Source organism: Papaver somniferum, chromosome 8, assembly GCF_003573695.1.
Source record: "Papaver somniferum cultivar HN1 chromosome 8, ASM357369v1, whole genome shotgun sequence".
Taxonomy (NCBI): Eukaryota; Viridiplantae; Streptophyta; class Magnoliopsida; order Ranunculales; family Papaveraceae; genus Papaver; species Papaver somniferum.
Window position 1 is genome coordinate 57,690,984 of NC_039365.1, and position 20,672 is coordinate 57,711,655.

Below are 20,672 nucleotides of genomic sequence, written 5' to 3' on the forward strand. Positions count from 1 at the left end.
AGTTCCCGGATGGAGTTCACAAACTCCAGCCGAAATTCTCTGGTTTGAGAACTCCGCCAGTTCACGAACTGAGCTTCCTGAGTGAGTTTTCAAACTCCAGCAGATATTCTCGGATGAGAACTTCCGCCAGTTCGCGGACTGAGTTCGAAAACTGTGCAAACAATTTCGGTTCTCTTGATCAACAAAGTTCGCAAACTTTGGTTCAAGGAATAGGACTTATACATATATGTGTTTCCACAATAATGCTTATATCCATCAATGGTTATACAATCTAAACTCTCATTTCAATCATTGAAACATTCTCAGAGTATGTTATATAGTTGTTATTCACAAACCATTTTTCGTCAGAGCAATTTTCAAAGTGATTGAAACATAATATGACTTTCTTCACTAGGTAAAGATGAATTTGGCTAAAGCGAAATCTTTACCAACACATATTTTGATAAATAGATAGGCGAGGTAAACTCGAAAAGAAATACCAAATGTGTATAATCTAAGTCTATATAGCAAAACGACTTTTGTCTCAAGATAGGAGATAGAGTAGATAGACTTTTGAGTGATAGATAAGTTCAAGTCTCCGCATTCCTTTTAGTCGATTAAGATCCACCGGTTCCTTGAGTAATCCTTCGTCTTGTATGATGATTTCCATGGACTTATTGAGCTCAACTACATTTTCTATCCTAGTCCGAGAACTTAGCTATAGTAGACTAGAAATCAAAACTTATAGTTTTGATCACTAACATTGACAAACATGCTTGAGATAGAAACGCATGCGAGTTCGACCGAGCAATGCTCTAACAATCTCCCCCTTTGTCAATTTTATTGGCAAAACTATTAATACATATAGAATACAAAAAAAAATACATTTTTGAAGCTCCTATTCCACATGCCTAATCTTCAACATTACTTGAAATCTTCGTCACTCCCAAGTACTCCAATGATCCCAAAGGTTGTAAGTTTAACATCATCGTTGTTCAAAATCCGTAGCTATAACAACGAGAAAACAAGAGTTCTCAATCATTGTTATACGATGTCATAGTATCATTACACCGCGTCAAAGTTCAATTGTATCACAACTTTAACAACAATACTATGGTGATATGTCACTCCCTCTTAGCCAATACTCCATCTCACATGGAAACCACTCCCCCTTACATAATGGCATGAAAACCATATGTATTTGTAGTGTGAACTACATATTAATTCTCCCCCTTTTTTTCAATAAAAGTGGCAAAGGTACAAGAACGGGATTCTAATGAAATTTTCAAAAGACATATTTCATGACCAAAAGAAAGCATATATCAACTTGTTCTTTAGATGCAATCATAAAGCCGAAGCTAAATGCATTCATCAAGGAGTTTATTAAGATACAAGATAACCCCTAAAATATTCCACATCCGCACTCCCTATAAAGATTTGGCAATTAAGCACAAGTTCAAAAGAACTCTTCCCCATTAAATGATATTCCCGAAAGAACAACAAGAGCGACCTTAATTTCAAAAAAAGAAAAGAAGGATTTTTGTTGGACACCAAAAACCATAAGAATGATTTTCTATATCCAAACACTCAATCAAATTAATCACAAGTAAACCCATGACTAATTTAATCGAAATACACAATCAAACTAATCACAAGAGTAATCAATTTAATTGGTCATATTCGAAATAAAGTATCTCATGGAACGACAACTATGCCAAAACAATGACTCAGTCGATACAGCTCAATGTAAGACACCTTATGGAACAACACGGTATGAACACAAATTGTGGATCGGAGATCGACCTAATACCGTGGAATAACCAAGGACTCATTCTATTTTCATTTTCACAAAGACATCCAATAGACATAATCCTTGAACACAAAATATTTTAACCTATCTTCCATCAAAAAATGACATAATAGGCTTAACTTTTGTATTTATCAAAAGTCAATTCATTCTTTCATCAATACATACATATCAACTCACGAACGACTTTACTTTTGACAAAGTATGGGACAATCAAGTTCAAGGACGTAAACACACATATCCCATAACAATATTGCAATATACAAAACCATAAAGATTAATACTGCTCTTCCAAACAAATTTAGAATTTAAACCAATAAATCTAAAAAATAAGAAGATGAAAACGTTGGACATAGATATGTGTAATCACAATAATAGCTATTCCAAACTCTAGTTATTATTCTAAATAAAACAAGAAAATAAGATATACTAGGAAAACATAATCAACAAGCTAAGAAAAACAGACTCCAGTGCCAAGGCCGAACACGAACTACAATCATATAGACGGTTCAGAATCTTCACGAGTCTTGAGATCTTCTTGCTTGTGATTGACAGCATCTACTGCAACTTTAGAAAAGATGTCTTCATTGAGAAGGTATTTAATTTGTGTTTTCATGAGACCAAGGTCAGATGTAACCTTTTCCAACTCAGTTTTTAACACGTCAAGACTTTTCAAGGTATCATCAAATTGCAGTTATTCTTCCTTGTAATATTTAAGAAAGTCGTGAACCACTTCATCAGATATCATATCCCCATTCTCAATATCCTCATGCGAGTAGGCATAGTAACATGAAGCCTTGGGATGATCATCTTCAACAAGGGTTATTTTCTTTCTCCCTTTGGACTCAAAACCAATACCTTTTGGAAAGAAAGCCTGTCGCAAAACCACAAGCTCGTGAAGAGAAAGACATTTCTTGACAAAATAAGATAACCTAGAGTAAGCAAACGTGACTCAAAGGTTTGGTATGTATGGTTTCTTGGGGAAGAAATTTTTTAGGGTTTACATGTGTTGACCTGTGATGGTAACCGTGTACACATACGAATACAACATGACCCTCAAAGAATATACCAACAACTTTTTCTATATGAGAGACTCATACATGGCTCAATAAATTCCATAACCATGGTGAAGAATTTAGAGCACAAGTGTAGCAGGCAAAAAGAATTCCAAGGAGAGAAACAATACTAGACACACAAATACTTTTTAGGCAATATTGTCTGCAAACACTAGTTTAGCTAAAGACGATAAGAAGATAGCTCAACTAACCAGAATACAAAAAATGCCATAGTATACCTGAAATTTACACATCTTGCTCAACAGGATTTTTATGAGCTTGTGATTAATTAGCACAAGTATGAGCTTTAAGCTCATTAAAAGAATTGTGTTTATTATCGAGTCTCTTTTTCCTTCTGAATCTAGAGAGAGATCTCTTTTGATGTGAAAAATTATCATAAACTTACTGTCATCAAAATATGAGACATAGTTTGAGTTCTTACCCGAAGAAGTTTGATCTGAGGAGGATGACAACTTGTCGACAATATCTTTATACCATTCAATTATCTTTACCAGGTTATTTCTCACATCTTCAATTTTTCTTCTTTCTCCTGGAATTTCTTTCACATCAAGGGTAACGTTGTTTCCAGAGGAAACGACTTGATATTTCCTTAGGTGATTCTTGTTAAGACTTCTATTATGCTTTAAAACATTTGAGGAATTCCTTGAACTGACTTTTCCGGTAACATACACAGGATAAGTATGAAAACCAACTGGTTTAGACATAGGAATGTCAGTTACACCTTTGATAATTAAATCCAAGGTGCATTGAATTTGAACAAGAGAATTTTTATTCAACTTAGAAATTCCTTTTTGTTTAGCAGAACCTTTTGTTTCACAAAAGAGAAAAACTTTCTGATCACAAGTGTGATTAGACCAGGTAGTCTTAACAACCTCGTTAGGAGATATCTTCCTTCCATGTGATGTGGAACATCCTTGATTAATGGGGATTTCAAACACATTTTTCCTGGATTGAAGGGATTCCGTCTTTACTTCTGGAGATGTAACAATTTCAGTCGTGGCAGAAGTACTTGGTATATCAGACTGCTTAGAGAATCCTTGAATAGAGAGTTTAATCAAGCGATGTTCAATTTCCATGGCATCCTTTTTCAGGCTAGCCTCAAGAGTTATACTCGAAGAATGATCTTCAATATTTTCTTTGAATTTGCAGTCTCTTATTACACCAAGAAGAACATTGACATGGTGTTTCAACCGATTAAATTTATCAGCTTGGATTCTAGCAAGATTTAGAATCAATTCACTCTCTTCAGCTGTTTCCAGTTCATTAAAAGAGATAGACTCTTTTGAAGGGAAATCGGAACAATACATGTCAATGTTTGTCTGTCTCGTGAACACAGGGTTCGTCTATATTCAAGATTGACGAATATTTCTCTTTAATAGAATTAGACGAGACAAAACTTTTATTTATGGTGACGCGTTTATCAGAGATAGTACTCTTGTACATAGAGTCAGATCGCTACAAACACAGACTTGTAAGGTCTTAAACGTGTTGGCCTGCTCGGATACCAATTGAAAAAACGGGGGTCTAACAACACCACCCAATATTTCGCTTAGCAATCTATATGGACTAACTCCAATATACTTTACTAGAGAATCAACTAGACAGTCAGACTCAATCTAGATTAAAGTATATCGAGGAGTTAATATCTCTCTCTTGATTTGATTTACTCGAGCTAATAGAATCAGCGAGTCTTTAATCAAATACAAGGAATAACTTGGATGGTACCAAAGACCAATATCCAAGGATCAATCAATGTAAATCAATAACCAAAGGTTGGATATTCTAATTGATGATCTACAACGCACAACCTGTATTATTTCAATTGTAAAGATAAACAATATAATGCGGAAATAGAAATAACACAGACACCAGAATTTTGTTAACGAGGAAACCGCAAATGCAGAAAAACCCCGGAACCTAGTCAAGATTGGACACACACTGTATTAAGCCGCTACAGACACTAGCCTACTCCAAATTAACTTCAGTCTGGACTGTAGTTGAACCCCAACCAATCTCACACTGATCCAAGGTACCGTTATGCTCCTACGTCTCTGATCCCAACAGGATGCTACGTACTTGATTCCCTTAGCTGGTCTCACCCACAACTAGGAGTTGCTACGACCCAAAGTCGAAGACTTTAATAAACAAATTTGTATCACACAGAAATGTCTACGGTAATAGATAAATCCGTCTCCCACGAATATACCTACGAGTTTTGTTCCGTATTTTGATAAATCAAGGTGAACATGAACCAATTGATAATCCGGACTTATATTCCCGAAGAACAACCTAGTATTTTCAATCACCTCACAATAGTCTTAATCGATGCAGCGAAAAAAGATATTGTGGAATCACAAACGATGAGACGAAGATGTTTGTGATTAATTTTTATCTTGCCTATCGGAGATAGAAATCTCAAGCCAATTATTACAATTGTACTCGTACGATAGAAACAGCAAGATCAGATCACACAACTACAAGAAAAGTAGTATTGGTCTGGCTTCACAATCCTAATGAAGTCTTTAAGTTGTTAACCCGGTTTGATAAAAGAAAACCAGATGTCAAAGGAGAATCGACTCTAGCTTAGCACAACTAGTATCACACAGAATGTGTGGGGATTAGTTTTCCCAGTTACTAGAGTTCTCCCTTATATAGTCTTTCAAATCAGGATTTGCAATCAATGTTAGCTTAGTAACAATGCATTCAATATTCACCGTTAGATGAAAACCTGATTTAGATTCAAGCTAATATTTATCAACCGTTAGATCGAAAGTATAGCTTGTCATACACAAATGAAATGCATGTTCCTGGGCTTGTGTAACCGTACCCAAACTTGTACATTAGTTGGTTCAACAATAGTTAACCAAATGGTTAGCCATATGATCACTTTCATATCAACCATATTCTTCTTCACCATAACTAGTTCAAATGACTCAAATGAACTAGTTTGAGAGTTGTTCGATTGCGTAGATCTTATGTAACTTCACCAGACACAATGGAAACAACAACGATTTGATTCACTTGAATCGATTCATGAACTTTATATCCACGGTTTTCAAAAGCATTCCTTAATCAATAAAGATGAGTTCAAGAACAATCGTTTTTAGATATAACCTACTCAAGATCGCGGACTGGGTTCGCGGACTTAAGTTCCCGGATGGAGTTCACAAACTCCAGAAGAAATTCTCGGGTTTGAGAACTTCGCCAGTTCGCAGACTGAGCTTCCTGAGTGAGTTTTCAAACTCCAGCAGATATTGTTGGATGAGAACTTTCGCCAGTTCGCGGACCGAGTTCGCAAACTGTGCAAACAATTCTGGTTCTCTTGATCAACAAAGTTCGCAAACTTTGGTTCAAGGAATAGGACTTATACATATATGTGTTTCCACAACAATGCTTATATCCATCAACGGTTATACAATCTAAACTCTCATTTTAATCATTGAAACGTTCTCAGAGGACGTTATATAGTTGTTATTCACAAACCATTTTTCGTCAGAGCAATTTTCAAAGTGATTGAAACATAATATGACTTTCGTCACTAGGTAAAGATGAACTTGGCTAAAGCGAAAGCTTTACCAACACATATTTCGAGAAATAGATAGGCGAGGTAAACTCGGCTCGAAATACCAAATGTGTATAATCTAAGTCTATATAGCAAAACGACTTTTGTCTCAAGAAGAAGATAGAGTAGATAGACTTTTGAGTGATAGATAAGTTCAATTCTCCACATACCTTTTAGTCGATGAAGATCCACCGGTTCCTTGAGTAGTCCTTCTTCTTGTATGATGATTGCCATGTAGTTCTTGAGCTCAACTACACTTTCTATCCTAGTCCGAGACCTTAGCTATAGTAGACTAGAAATCAAGACTTATAGTTTTGATCACTAACATTGACAAACATGCTTGAGATAGCAACGCATGCGATTTCGACCGAGCAATGCTCTAACAATGTGTAAATGCTAGAAACCACATCCCCACTATGAAGGAAACGGGTTAATTTACACCCACTACTTCTTTCCGCCACTAACTGCCCGCTTTCCAGACACTTTCTTATAATGGGCGTGTTGCACGCCGCACGCTGTAAACCGCCAGACCAATACCCTGATGAGCATCCCCTAGTTTGTGACATGTTTGATGTCTCGAGTATTTTTGTGGAAAATGTGTAGCAGATTGATGTGTGGATCTTGTATGCAAGACCTAATTATTCTGATCAATCATGCACCAGCTAGGTGGCAGATGATCATGTTGTGGCAAGTCAAGCCATGGAACCTGCCGCAGGAAAATGGCGTGTGGACCTGAGACTTATTATGGGCCGGTTAACTCCGTGGCGAAGTTGGACGACCGTGATTGTTGTTTATGAGAAAAGGTGGTCGTTGATTATGGCCACATCTCGTTGGCACCTGGTGATGTCATAGTGGCGCCAGTGGCATGGTGGCACGATTGGCACATGCCAATGGCGTAATGGCATGATAGCTATATGCCAGTGGCATAGTGGCGCGAATAGCGCCTGGCGTAGCCACGATCGTTATATCTTGGCATATTGGTGTTGGATCCAAATATGGCTCGGCAATATTGGTTCCAGTTGCTGTATCAAACCTAATGTCCTAGGTAGCATTATTTGGCATGGTTGGCGTAGCGGCCTTACCTAAACTAGGGTTTGGCATGCCAGAACCCTAATTAGCGCGTGTGGCATGCGGACACTGGAACACAATAGGTAATTATACATCTTCTCCAAAATTGTTCTTTAGATGAATATTATTTTTTGAAAATTTTATTAGATCACGAAGATATTACATAATATATAACTTAAGGGCTGGTATTGATTTGGCCCCAACAACAATAATTGCATTTCGAATTTTCGAATAACAAATTTACATGTAGAGGTGTGTACACTGCTCTAGATAGCTTCATGCTCTTTCAAAGTGTTGTGACCATTCCATCTCCTCTACCCAATGCCCAGTTTCAAGTGGGGTGTGTGGTCTGTAGACCACAAGGCATATACAATGTGGTCCATACCACTTATAGAGCCATTAACTAAACCATTAGAGAAGGAATTGAATTGCTCATATTGTGTCTCATCCAGTGGTACTTAGCTTCCAGTCGACTTCTAAATGTTCACAATATAATGTACTTTTAACTTTGCTCAGAGCTATCTGCCTGTGTTGGAGTAACAGAAGTGATCGCTTCTCTGATCCTTTTTCCACCTCGTCAGTTATTCTTTTGCGAGGCAATTTCCTAGAGAAGTTCTTCCATTTTGATTCCAACTGGCAAGCTAGAAGAATAAAAAAGAAAGAAAACAATGGTCAGACTCTCTGCCTCTACTTAACATATATGTATAGAAAAAAAATGTGCATACTCATGCTACCGCTCAGGAATGCGCGACAAACAGGGAATACATGGAACAATTAAAGTGTAAAAAGTTCAAAAATAAAATAAACAGTAATCAGACAAAACACACACAACAAAGAAGAATACGACATATGCATGTTTAATATGCGCACTCCACCAGGGTGAATTTTCTAATGACAGGTTTTGAGTAAAATACTCGAGACTTCTCTTCATTTGGTCATAAATGAATCTCGCAAATATCATATACAGATGAACTCAGTAACAGATTATGATAGAAAAGGTGGATGTTGGTCCCTAAACAATATACTGCATAACAACAAAGGCTATTGTGATAAAAAAAAATCGAATTCAGAATCTGATGCATCTGGAGACTGGAGTCACGATCATCCCAGGCAAGGTTTCAAAAAGCGAAACGCTATCCTAATAAAGTGCAAAGCACAGCTTCAAAACGTTGTTGAAGCGTAGCTTCAAAAAATATATATAAATAAATAGATAAACTTCTTAACACAAAACCATATGAAAGTAAGATCAGAAGAATAGTAGTGTAGATTTCTTAGCTTGGGCAGGCAGGCTAGCCATTGCAGATCAGAAGAATAAAAACGTAGAATATAACGGAAGAAGAAGAAGAAGATGTAGAATAGAAGGTGAAACATTTGAAGTCTCCAAATAGGTAGCTTGTTGAGAGTTGATAATAGTTTTTAGGGTTTTTTTTTTTATTAAAACAAAAAAGGAAACTCCGGACTTGTTTTTGGGCTTTAAAGCCCTCTTTTTTCCTAAAATATTAAAGGGGACGTTTTGAAGCGTTTTTATATTGAAGGGCTAAAAAGCGAGCTTCAAAGAGTTTTTTGAAACAATGATCCCAAGACAGCATGGAAAGAATAATGCTCAGATCTCAAAAACCAGCAAGTCCACTTTGTTACACCTGGAGACTTGAAACTGGATACCAACTGAACTCCAGTTCAAAATAGTTCATGCCAATTTAGAGCATGTTTTATCCTACAACACTAAGCTTGTTCACCAAATCAGTAAGACTCAAGATGACTCACAAGAAATCATCTTTACGAGGAATTTCATTTTTGTGATGTCGCTTATAAGTAACAAGTCATGGTACAGAACTACAGACTATCTAGTGTTCTGTGGAGTCTAATTCTAAGCCATTAGCAACGGATGCACAGAGGATTGTGACCATAGGTATCTTCTGTATTTATTATTATACCTCCTGTTATTTCCATCATTGTACATAGATATCAGTATATTCAGGCTTCACCAAAATAAACAGATGCAAAGCATGAGCAGAAGGCAAAAATGCAAATCATCTTGCTGATTGTGATTGTGAAAGGCAAATATCTCCGAACAGATACAAAAACGTTAAACGAGAAAGCGAGAGAGACTACTAATTGTGATTGTACTTCCTTTGATGTATACAGAATTTCCCTCTTGCTAGTCCTTCAGCCAAAGGATTTGCAAGGGTCATCACCTAACGATACAAAGTTGGAAGTTTTGGCGAACAAGATACTGCAGTGGTGTGCACACGTACAACTACGTTTTCACTCTCTGCAATTTTTAAGGCTCAAAGGTATCCCTAGTGTAACCACCTTAAACTGAAATAATGCACGAGAATCATCTTTAGAGCCAAGACACAACATGAACTTGAGGATGAATTTGAGTAACTAATACCTTCGCCTATGGTCTTTGAATCCTTGAATAATGCATGCACAAATCCAAGGTCTTCCTGAACGTGATGCTTTGGCTCCACCTTTGAGTTCACCATTGTGTTGTTTCAGACTAGAAAAACAAAATGCATAAATTTGAAAATTAAAAACATTGACACCATAACCTAATATTATTATGCTATGAGGAAGTATATGGAGATGCCATATTGTTTTCGTCCAATCAATCTTATAAATTAGTGGATTTATTAATCTATCTAATTGATAAACACAAGAGTTGATTTAGTTACCGGCGAGAAAAATTGGTGGTGACACCAACATATGTTTTTAGAGGTGCGTTGGTGGAGAGAATCAGATAGACCGACCACGATGATGGTGATGGGGATGTTGATGATTGATTTTGGGGTATGGGAGTTTCAATGTGTGATTTTAAGGAGCGGAAGGTTTTGGAAAGGATCATCCTTCTCTCCTGCTACTGTCCGTCTGTTCATCATTTCTAGGTTTCCCATCTCGCTTTGGCCCCCCTTATAGTCACGTGCAACATCATCCTCGCACGTGCATCCCCACATCTTAACTAAACTAACTAAAACCGATTTATTTATAATAACCAGTGTAGACACATGCGCGATGCACCTGTAATTTTGTTCCAAACCAAACCGAATTTTGCACTCAATAATTTTCTTCCCGTAAAAAATCCATTTGCACACAAAAAAAAAGTGTTTTCTGTGGAAATGGTCACTTGTCAAACCTTTTACTCCCTTTCTGGAGAACTGGATGCTCGAAACGGCCCAATTGCAAAGTCTGGGTGCCTTGATCTCAAAGGGCACTTGTACACGTTTTACGCATGGAAACCACGTGTTTGAGAAGAATTATTTTCGGTAATTTAACAATCTTAGACCGATCCTCTGTCTTTCTCCCCTCCACCACGGTCGCCGGACTTGCTAGTTCTCTGTTTATTATTCCCTGTAAACCAACATCAAGCTTTCATCACAGAAGTGGGAGAGATGGTTGAACAATCATTGATATTTATTCATCGGGGAAGTACTAATGTTTTGTTAGCATTAAAATAGGTCAGCCTCAATAGAAATCACAGGTGGCAACGGATGGTTTTTTATGTTCCATTAAATCCATCTGGATATTAGGAATGGGAGCCAACAGTGTATTAAGGGTGTGGGTGTGTTTTGGATTTGGATTTCATTAAGAGATGAATCGACAAAGAGAATGACCTACCCATTCACGAACCCCAGAGATGAATATGGATGAATTAAGTGAATTCTGAAGCACATCCCCTGAACACCAACTCAGGTTAAATAAGGAATGAAACAGATTGGGTATAGAAGGAGAAAATCAAAAGAGAGATCTCAAATTCTGAGTAGAGAAAATCAATCTGTACGAAGAAGAAAGAGAATAAAAGGAATTGAAAAAAAAACGAACCGAGAGAAACAATGAAGATGAGATTCAGTAGGTGTTTTGCAAATATGCGGTGAAATTAAGGACATTTTAATAAAAGAGGGTGGCCACGGTTGAAAAATAGGTCTTTTCTTTATATTAGTAATAGCATCTCCAAGAGAAGGTGCAAAAAATTCTATGTGGATTTTTATTTAGTCCTGTTATTTATGAGGTCTACAATAGAGTGAATGTAGGACCTCATATCTAAAAAATCATCTCCAACAGTGAGAATTTTAACCCTTAAAATTAAAAGAAAATTAGTTAAAAACATGACGTGAAGGCGCAACCGGAGATGTAGATAACACTTTCTTGAACACCTTCATATTTAGTAATTGGTCCCTCCTAACTTGTAGGACCTTACTGTTGGAGATGAATTTATGTCAAACGGGGTTTTAAAATCCTATATGTCACCAAAAATAAATAAATCTACCCTCTGTTGGAGATGATCTAAGATAATAATATGATTTCAGGTGATTTTCCTCTGTTGTAGTTAAAAGCTGAATCAAACTCTCTTCTTAGAGCTTCTGGCTCCATCAAAAAAATATTGACCAATAGAAATCTAAGGATTTTTCACACCATCAATATTTTTTACGGGAGCACCACGAACATTAAACCTAAAAACTAATATTTCTTACGTCTCAATCAGAAAAAGAAAAAAAAACGTAAACAATAAATGCGTCTCAATTAAGAAAAATAAGAAAAGAATTTATAAAAAACTACGTGCTTTCGGATTCCTAATCCAAGAAAAAATCCTGAGGCCGGTGCGTATATATATTGCATGATCAAGAGATAAATACGCAACAAGCTGCAACATTAGATTGCTTCTGCCAGAAAAGAGATGGGTGTGCGCATCATATTTACAGATGGGTAGATGCAGTCATAGCCGGCAGGATACACACTCAACACTAAGTGCTGGCATAGTCTTGCAACATCGGCACAAAAAAAAAATCCATCACTGCTATTGTCTTGCGATGGTAGTGGACTAGTGGTAAAAGACTAGGAGGAAGATTAAGGTCAGAGATGAGTTTTAGTATATTTGCACCCAATTTGGGTCAAGGTCAAACATATTTGACCAAAAGTCAGCTTCCCCCGGAAGTTTTGGCTTTCCCTTTAACAAAAATCACATTAAAAGCTCAAAGATGACATTAATAGATCTAAATACAGTGAATTATATTTTCATGAAAGGAACCATTAGGTATAAGTTGTCTCTGTTCAAACAGTTGCAACAAAGCAGTCGAGTGTAATAGACGTGCATTGACTATCTTTATATTTATGAAGAAAATTACAGTAAATTGATTTCGTCCAAGTGCAGTCCATTGATCTAAAGCATACAGTGTATAAAAGTTAATTCATGAGAAAAATTAATTTAGAGTTTATTCTTTATATGGTTACCCAAGAGTTTATAAGAATAGCTAGTAAGGAAAGATATTTTTCTCTCTCTACCGAGTTTTGCTCTACAACTCGGTTTGTTAGAGAGTTTGTACCCGATCCACCATTAATAACCCTCTTCCTCCTTCCCCTTCTCTGCATCTAAGTTTAACTACAACGTGATCTTCCCAATCTCAATCATCAATAGTTTGTTTGATATTTAAACCCTGTTTAGGAAGGCAAGATGTTTGATTTGGAAATACTGGAAGGACAAAGATTTTAGGTTCGTCATCACCTTGGAAATTGCTTCTCCAATTGAAGCTTTAGTGCAGAGTTTGTGCTAACGTGGATTTGCTTCAGGGTCAGCATCAGCCTCTCACAACTCTCTACACCCGGCAAGAAGAATTGCAGATGATAGCTGTGGAACAAATCAGTTTCCAGAATCCAATCAACCCCACCTTTCTAATGGGAATTCTACCTCTGGTACCTCCCCCACCACCATCTGATACACCGCCTCCCAAAGATCTATTTTATTCAATCACTTAATCAACCTCAATCAATCAATCAAATTATCAGGGAAGCTGAAGCATGAAATTCAAGATAAAATTTCCAGAGAAACAACAATCAGCAAGTGGAAAAAAAACATCTCCATCATCCTTTTCGTTTCAAAGCTGGATATCTTCAATAATAACTCAAAAATCAAATTCCCCATCAGAGACCACACTCATCAAATCTAACCAAAATCCATTCCTCGGAGGGAATTGTAGAGAGGAAAATCCTGATAAATCTGCCATCGACGATTCAGTGAGCAAGCTTAAATCGGTAAGGGACCAGTCTGATCCAATGATCCTAAATGACTGGAAAACAGCCATATCGACGCAGAACTACAACCTTGTACTTCCCGAACTGCACGACAAAGGAAATAGCTACCTGAGTTTCTCTATAGCAACTCGGTCCTATACTGGGTCAAGTCAGGACTCCAAGCGGTTAAAAAGCAAGGGCAAAGGGTAATTATGGCGACAAAGTCCAAGGACACAAGGGTTAAATCATGGGAAGTAATAATTGGTCCGAAAAAAGCTGGTTCCTGTCACGATAAAGCGAAGTGGGGAAATGACAGACTACACAAAAGTTATCCAGAAACAGGGAAATCTTGTCTCTTATCTATCCCTTTATGTTTAATAAATAAATGCATTAAGGTTCTTAGTGTAGTTTTAGGGCAGTTAAACTGCTTTTAGTTGCCTTATGTCTGTTTTAGGAAAGTTGAATTGGTCGTTTTGAGTCTGTTTTAGTTACTATGTCTGTAAACATGTGCGCAACGATGAATATAAACATGTGCACAACTGTGTGTAATAGTTGCCAGAAAAGTCTGGATTTAGGTTATAATATCGAACACAGTCAGATAGTGATTCACTCTGCAGGTTTAAGATCGATTCGACTCCGGAAACGTTTCTACATCAGCTTGCTTCCATAACAACCTGTACATATACCATCGTCAGATTCAGTATCAAGTGATCCCTCTCTCTAAATTGGGATTGATTATCTCCATCGGGTACTTCGTTTGCCAACTAGGGATGATAAAATGTCTTGGAACTGTTGCGACCAAAAAATTTGGGTTGCTCTTGTAGGTAGTCTTTCAATAAGTGCTAATATCCTTAGCCTTCGTCTTCTACCACTCTCGAAGTAGAGTGTTTTACGGCATCTCCAACAAGCAGCTGACATCGGAATCAAGAAGAAGCTGAGGATGTCTTACAACCGGGTAGTCTCATATCACCAACAAGCTAGAGAAGTACTTAATCACGTTGTCTAACACGTTTCTATGTAAGTTATGTAAGCTAAGCGTGGAAAAACCGAAAAGGCCTCTCAACAAAAAGAGGATATCACCCGACCTCAGTCTTTACCTCTTAGACTCTTAAGAGATAAGACCCATTATGATATTCCAAATATGTAAGTTCGGTTGCTTAATGAATAAATACCAACCTTAAAAAAAAAGAGTTTATAAGAATATTATCATTAGAAATATTTAATTACGACAAAATATCCAAGCTCGTGCAGATCACGGGCGTGATACCTAGCGCGCGTTACTAGCGGGCTTTCGTCATCCGAGTAATAAAACTACAACAAAACAAATTGTGTAAAAAAAAAAACCCAAATTCCCCAACTGTCTAAAATACCCCACGTATTTCACTCGGTTCCATCGCGTATCTTCTTCTAGTTCTCTTTCATGGTCTCTCAAACATAAGAAAATATAAAATCTAAGAATTCATTTTCCCTATCTTCATCCGTAGCTAAAATCATCCTCTGATTTTCGATTTTCTCTTCTTCTCTTCTTCAATGCTTACTTACTTCAACCAATGAAACCAGTTCTGACCTAAAATCGTCTCAATTTTCTGACCTAAATCCTCTAAAATAACAAAATGGTGAAGAAGCAAACTAAGCAAACTAAACAAGAGAAAACAGTTCAAAAAACTCCAAAAGGTAAGAATCATATAAACCATGTGGTGATAGTGTTAATTTTTTTGGTCTTTTTTTGATGAAATCACGTAACCATTAATTAGGTTGATGCTTCATTTTTTTTTTCAATTGAATGTGAACAAAGATTATTAGGCTTAGTCTTTCAATTTTTTGGTTTTTTTGTTTGGTCTAGGTTTCATTTGTTAGGTTTAGGTTTAATTTGGTAAACTGTTGTTTTCTTATGTTAGGTTTAGTTTCAGATTCCATTTTCTTCAGTGGTTTCTTTGATGAAACCAAAATTGGTTTCCATCATCTTCATCTATGATTCACTTATCGAGTGTTCCTATCATGTTGTTCTTATGTTGGTTGCATTATTTTCTCTTTGACAAATTTGGTTCCACCAGAATTGTTGGTGTGTTGGTTAATTATAGTCATTCTGATGAAATCATTTTTAGTTGCATTATTTTCACTTTGTCAAATTTGGTTCCACCAAAACTCTGTTGGTTCTCTGATTAATTTTTGTAGTTTTAATGAAACCAAAAATGGTTTCATCATTCTTCCCTTGTCGAATTGGTTAATTATGGTCAGTTTACCAGTTTATTCTTGTTTTGGCTGCTAAAATCAGTTTTGTTTATGTTTTCTGTTTGGTCTAGGTTTAATTTGGTAAGCTCATCAGAATTAATCTAACACATATGGTTATGGTTTCTTCATTTTTTCTGTACTTATAGTTTTCATGTGGTTTACATATGGATTCATAATTTTTATGGTTTGGCGCTGCTGGTATAATATGGTCTTTTTTGATGAAACTATTTTTGGTTTCATCATTTTACAATTGTTAAATTGGTTCCACCATAACTGATAATGTTTTTGGTTGATTACTGTTCATTACTAGTCGGTGTGAGCAGATCTTACATTTCCCAACTGTTAGATTTAATTCCACCAGAACTAGTCTGGTATTGTTGGTTGATTCTGGTCGGTTTGATGAAACAATTTTTGGTTTCGAAATTTTTTGATTGTTGCATTGGTTTCACCAGAACGGGTTCGGTGGTGTTGGTTTCGATTTTGATGTTTTTGATGAAATTAGTTTTGGTTTCATCATTTTCCCTTGTCCAATTTAGTTCCACCAGAACTGATTTGGTGGTGTTGGTTAATTCTGGTAGTTTTGATGAAACCATTTTTGGTTTCGACATTCTTCCCTTGTCGAATTTGGTTCCACCAATACTGGTTTGGTAGTGTTGGTTAATGGGATTTTTGATAAAGTACCCCTACTTTTAACATTACACTAAAAAAATGCCCCCATTTTTTAAAAATTTGTTAAAGTACCCTTGCCTTGACCGTTTTATTCAAAAAAAGGTAAACGACAGTTAGCAGCTGTTAACACTTAGGTGGAAGGGTCAAAATGTCCAAAAAGCCCTTCCTCTTGAGTAGAGTTGGATTTTCTTGAATCGTCGACTTGAAACGCCGAGTCAAGCAAACTCCAAATCAATTCTACTTCTTATTTCCTGCAATTCCTGTCTCCCCTGTTTATGGCTGTTTCCCGACCATAATTTCATGTCATTTCATTGCTAGCTTCCCTGCACAACCTAACATTCATCTATTTAAGCCCATTCATTCTTCATTCGTCATTTGCGTCAGTTCAGCTACACATGCCAAGGCATATAAACCTTGTTCTCTGTAGTTGCAATCTGGAACTCTAACATACCACCACCACCAGCACAACTGCATCCATTCTGTAACCACCAATGCGCATAGCACCATTAGCAGCTTCATCTACTTGCAGTAATTCCATACACAACCAACTTCATAATAAACATTGCAACACTTACCACTGTCTCAGTTCATTGCAGTTTATATACTCCTGCCATTTCCTGTCTCTTAATGCAGCTCCAGTTCTTGAGATCCCTGTACTTCGACTTTAGATACATCCATGCAATGCATACTCCTGCCATACAACACCAGCTGTAAACCGCATAAACCAAATCCAGTTCATAGTTCAAACACCACCAGCTCATCAAACACCACCAGCTCATCATCACTGCGTCTTTCATGACTGTTTTCCTAGCCTTCATCTGTACAACAGCTGCAACCTTGTTCCTCCAAATACAAATCCCATAGTTCCATTGAAACCACCATTTTCTAAGCCTGCAACACAATCCCTTCTCGTTCTCTTCCAGTAGTACACAGATTCAGCACAACTCATTTCTTATCTGATTGTGGTCCTAACATACATCTAAGATCATTATGTAGCTTCAATCATCCCCAGTTTCAGTTCCCTGTAACCACCAACAATTCAACTACAGGACCAACAACTCAACCTCCATTTGCAGCAACATAACATTCATGGCCACAACAAACAACTAATTCAATCCAAGCCCACTCTTTAATTCATAACCAGCTTCTGAATCTTTCTAACATCAGCTCCATCTCAACTCCGGCTAGATTTCAATACCACCACTGCTTTACCATCAACACCACTGCGGATCCAAATTCTTCTCAAAACGAAATCAAACAAATACACATTATATTCACCACCAAATCAAGACTGTAACCAACACCAATTCCATCTCAATCGAACCCATACTTCATTTTCCACCAGCAAAACCTTTTCCCTCAAATTCGAGCAACATAACTCAAATCTAAACCAAATTAACACTTATTCAAGCTTGCTGTGTTCTTCTCTGTGAATCTCAAACCCTAGTTTTCTTCTCTTCACCATCAGATTCAATAGAATCCCTAGATTTATTTTTGTTTCTTAAAAATCCCCAAATCCGAAACCTTAAAGTTATCTGTGCAATATGAGAATCTTCTTTAGTTGGTTTTTATTGATTTACCAACTCTTTCAACTGCAACTTCTTCTTTTGTTAGCGAACCCAAATCATGTTCTCCCGATATAATATTCGCAACATCATAAATTCTTTCTGCAAAAAATCAGATCCATCAAGCCCTAGTTTTCCATTTTTTTCTCAAACTAAACAAGCCTTAATAGAAGAAATTACAGGAGGAGATGAACTTGAAATTAATTGAATGATTTGAAGAAGTTAAAGGAAAAGATGAAACTTGATTCTCACTTTCTCATTACGCTTCCAGGGAAGAAGGAGAAGAAAACCAGGGGGTCGATGAAGATTTTTGGGAATGAAAGGATTTGGGACATTTATGTTTGGGTATGGGCTTTAGTGTAATTTCTGCATACAATTTTTACTGGGTGAACTGGTCTTGACCAATCAATGTGGGTCCAAGACGGAAAACCAAACAGAAGGGCACTTTAGAAAGTTTGAAAAAAAACGTGGGCATTAATTTTATGGGTATAAAAAAACGGGGGTACTTTATCAAAATTCCATTGGTTAATTCTGGTAGTTTTGATGAAATTCTTCCCTTGTTGTTCTACCAATATTGGTACGACAGTGTTAGTTTATTCCTGTATTGGCTACTAAAATCAGTTTTGTTTTGCATGGAAAATACGTCAAGATTCCCTTGTTGGTTCTACCAGTAATGTTTGTAATTCCATACCAACAATTTTCTTTTGCAAGTGCTAACCATTGATAAATTTGTTTTGTAATTTCAGGGTAGATTGTGGCCTTCATGTTTGTTATTACATGAAGAGCCTCTTGAAGGGAAACATGAAGTCTCATGAAGAGGATATTTCAGAAAAGGTGGAAAATAGAGCAAAGTTGTGCTACAAGATCCTGATGGACAACCCACTGAAAGAATCATAAAGGAAGACATAAAAATTAGTATACTGTCAACTAGTTGTAAACTTAAATGCTTATAATAGTTTATAAAAGGTTTAAATGGTTTATGAATGGTATCAACTAGTGTACTGTCAACTAGTTGTTAACAATGTTTGTAATGGTTTCAATTATGTTTAACGCAAACCATATTGTCGCAGAATGTTATGTCTGTTTTTTTGATGAAAACGAAAAGGGTTCCAACATATTTTGATTCCATTATAGCAGTAAAATGATGAAACCAGAAAGGATTCCGACATATTGCAGGTGAAACCAAAATGAAAGGGTCGTATTACGACTTGGTTTAAACTCAAAAAATTTGACATATTTCAAGGTATGGAACATTTTTATGTTCCAAGGAAGAAGTCTAATTACAACAAAAAGTATTAGACAATAACAGGAAACACACCAAGGATCGGTTTTTGGCGATCGACATTCAATACAATGGTAACAAGTCATGGAAATAGTTTATAACACGGCAAATAAAAAAAATACAAGATAATTCCGACATACTTGGACAACTCAACAATGCACAGTTAAAAAAGCAATGAAATTATAAAACCAAAAAGGGTTCCAACTTATTTTTGTTCCAAAACAACAGTAGAAATGATGAAACCAAAAAGGGTACCAACATATTGCAGGTGAAACCTAAAATGGAAAACATAATCTAAATGAAACACCAACAGGAAATTAACATGTTTAACTATAAAAATGAAATTTAATGAACTGTAATCAAAATAAGGTTAGACTATAAGACTTCACATCCGCTTCGTAGAGCTTGTCCTTCGGTTATGAGTAGTCAATAAATTGAGACCACCACAAGTTCGCATCTTCTTGTTAGGAATTGAACTTGTATTAGGAATCATTTTCTTCTTACTTGGGCGACCTGATTGTGGATAAACTTTAGGTACAAGAACAACAGACTTGGGTGAAATTGTTGCAGGTCTTTCAACTGTGGGAACTGGATGAATTGGTCTTGAATATGATTCTCGATAAGACTTAATTGTGAAGTAGTGTTGTCTCAAGAAAATTATCATATCACAATTAAGATTGGTTTCGTCGTCAAAATCTAACAAAAATTAGATGAAACCAAAATCAGTTTTATGCAAATGTCTCTTCAGTATCTCCTTTGAACAGGTGTTGGCTTATTGTATGCCTGCCAGAGAAATTACAAATTGGTTTCGTCTACAAAAGCTAAAAAAATAGATAAAACCATAATTATTTTCAACAAAATTAAAAAAAAACATATGAAACCAAAAAGTTTCATGCAAATGCCTCTTCAGCATCTCCTTTGAACAGATGTTGGCTTATTGTATAACTACAAGAGAAATAACAAGTGGCATTATGCAAGTCCAAACCCAATCAACAAAAGCATAAAACTATCAGTATAAATTGGCGCTCTATTGCAAACAAATTTCAATCACCTACAAAAGAACAACATAGATGAATAAGATTTTATCATACTGCAGTTGTGCATTTTATCATACTACAATTGTGCAGACATGTTCAAAGATACTAAAGACACGCAAATCATTATTTATCTACTGATTTGCAAACTAATTAGTTTAGATGGGGGGAAATTGGCAACGTAAATGAAAAAATATTGGACCTACCCCAAATCTTATATGCAGAAATAGCGATACACGGATGACATCACTTCAAAGCGTCTAACTTGTCACTAATTGGGTAAAAAATTCATCTTACACTGATGTGATTTTTACACATGAAGACAATGACTATAGAACTAACAAAATATATTTTTACACATTTCTTTTGCAAATTGTAAGAAAAACGAAAGT

General features: G+C 36.4%; 1 long non-coding RNA gene across 4 annotated transcripts; it reads right to left on the reverse strand.

Moving 5' to 3' along the window:
* Positions 1-7,610: 7,610 nt before the first annotated feature.
* LOC113301266 lies at positions 7,611-11,430 on the reverse strand. 4 transcript variants are annotated; one of them, XR_003336159.1, is made up of 4 exons: positions 11,111-11,427; positions 10,171-10,843; positions 9,888-9,995; positions 7,611-8,133 (listed from the first exon to the last, which is right to left on the reverse strand). It is a non-coding gene; the product is annotated as an uncharacterized LOC113301266 (long non-coding RNA). The 4 variants fall into 4 exon arrangements; XR_003336157.1 differs by having other exon boundaries at positions 10,171-10,513; positions 10,629-11,423; XR_003336156.1 differs by having other exon boundaries at positions 10,171-11,411.
* Positions 11,431-20,672: the final 9,242 nt, after the last annotated feature.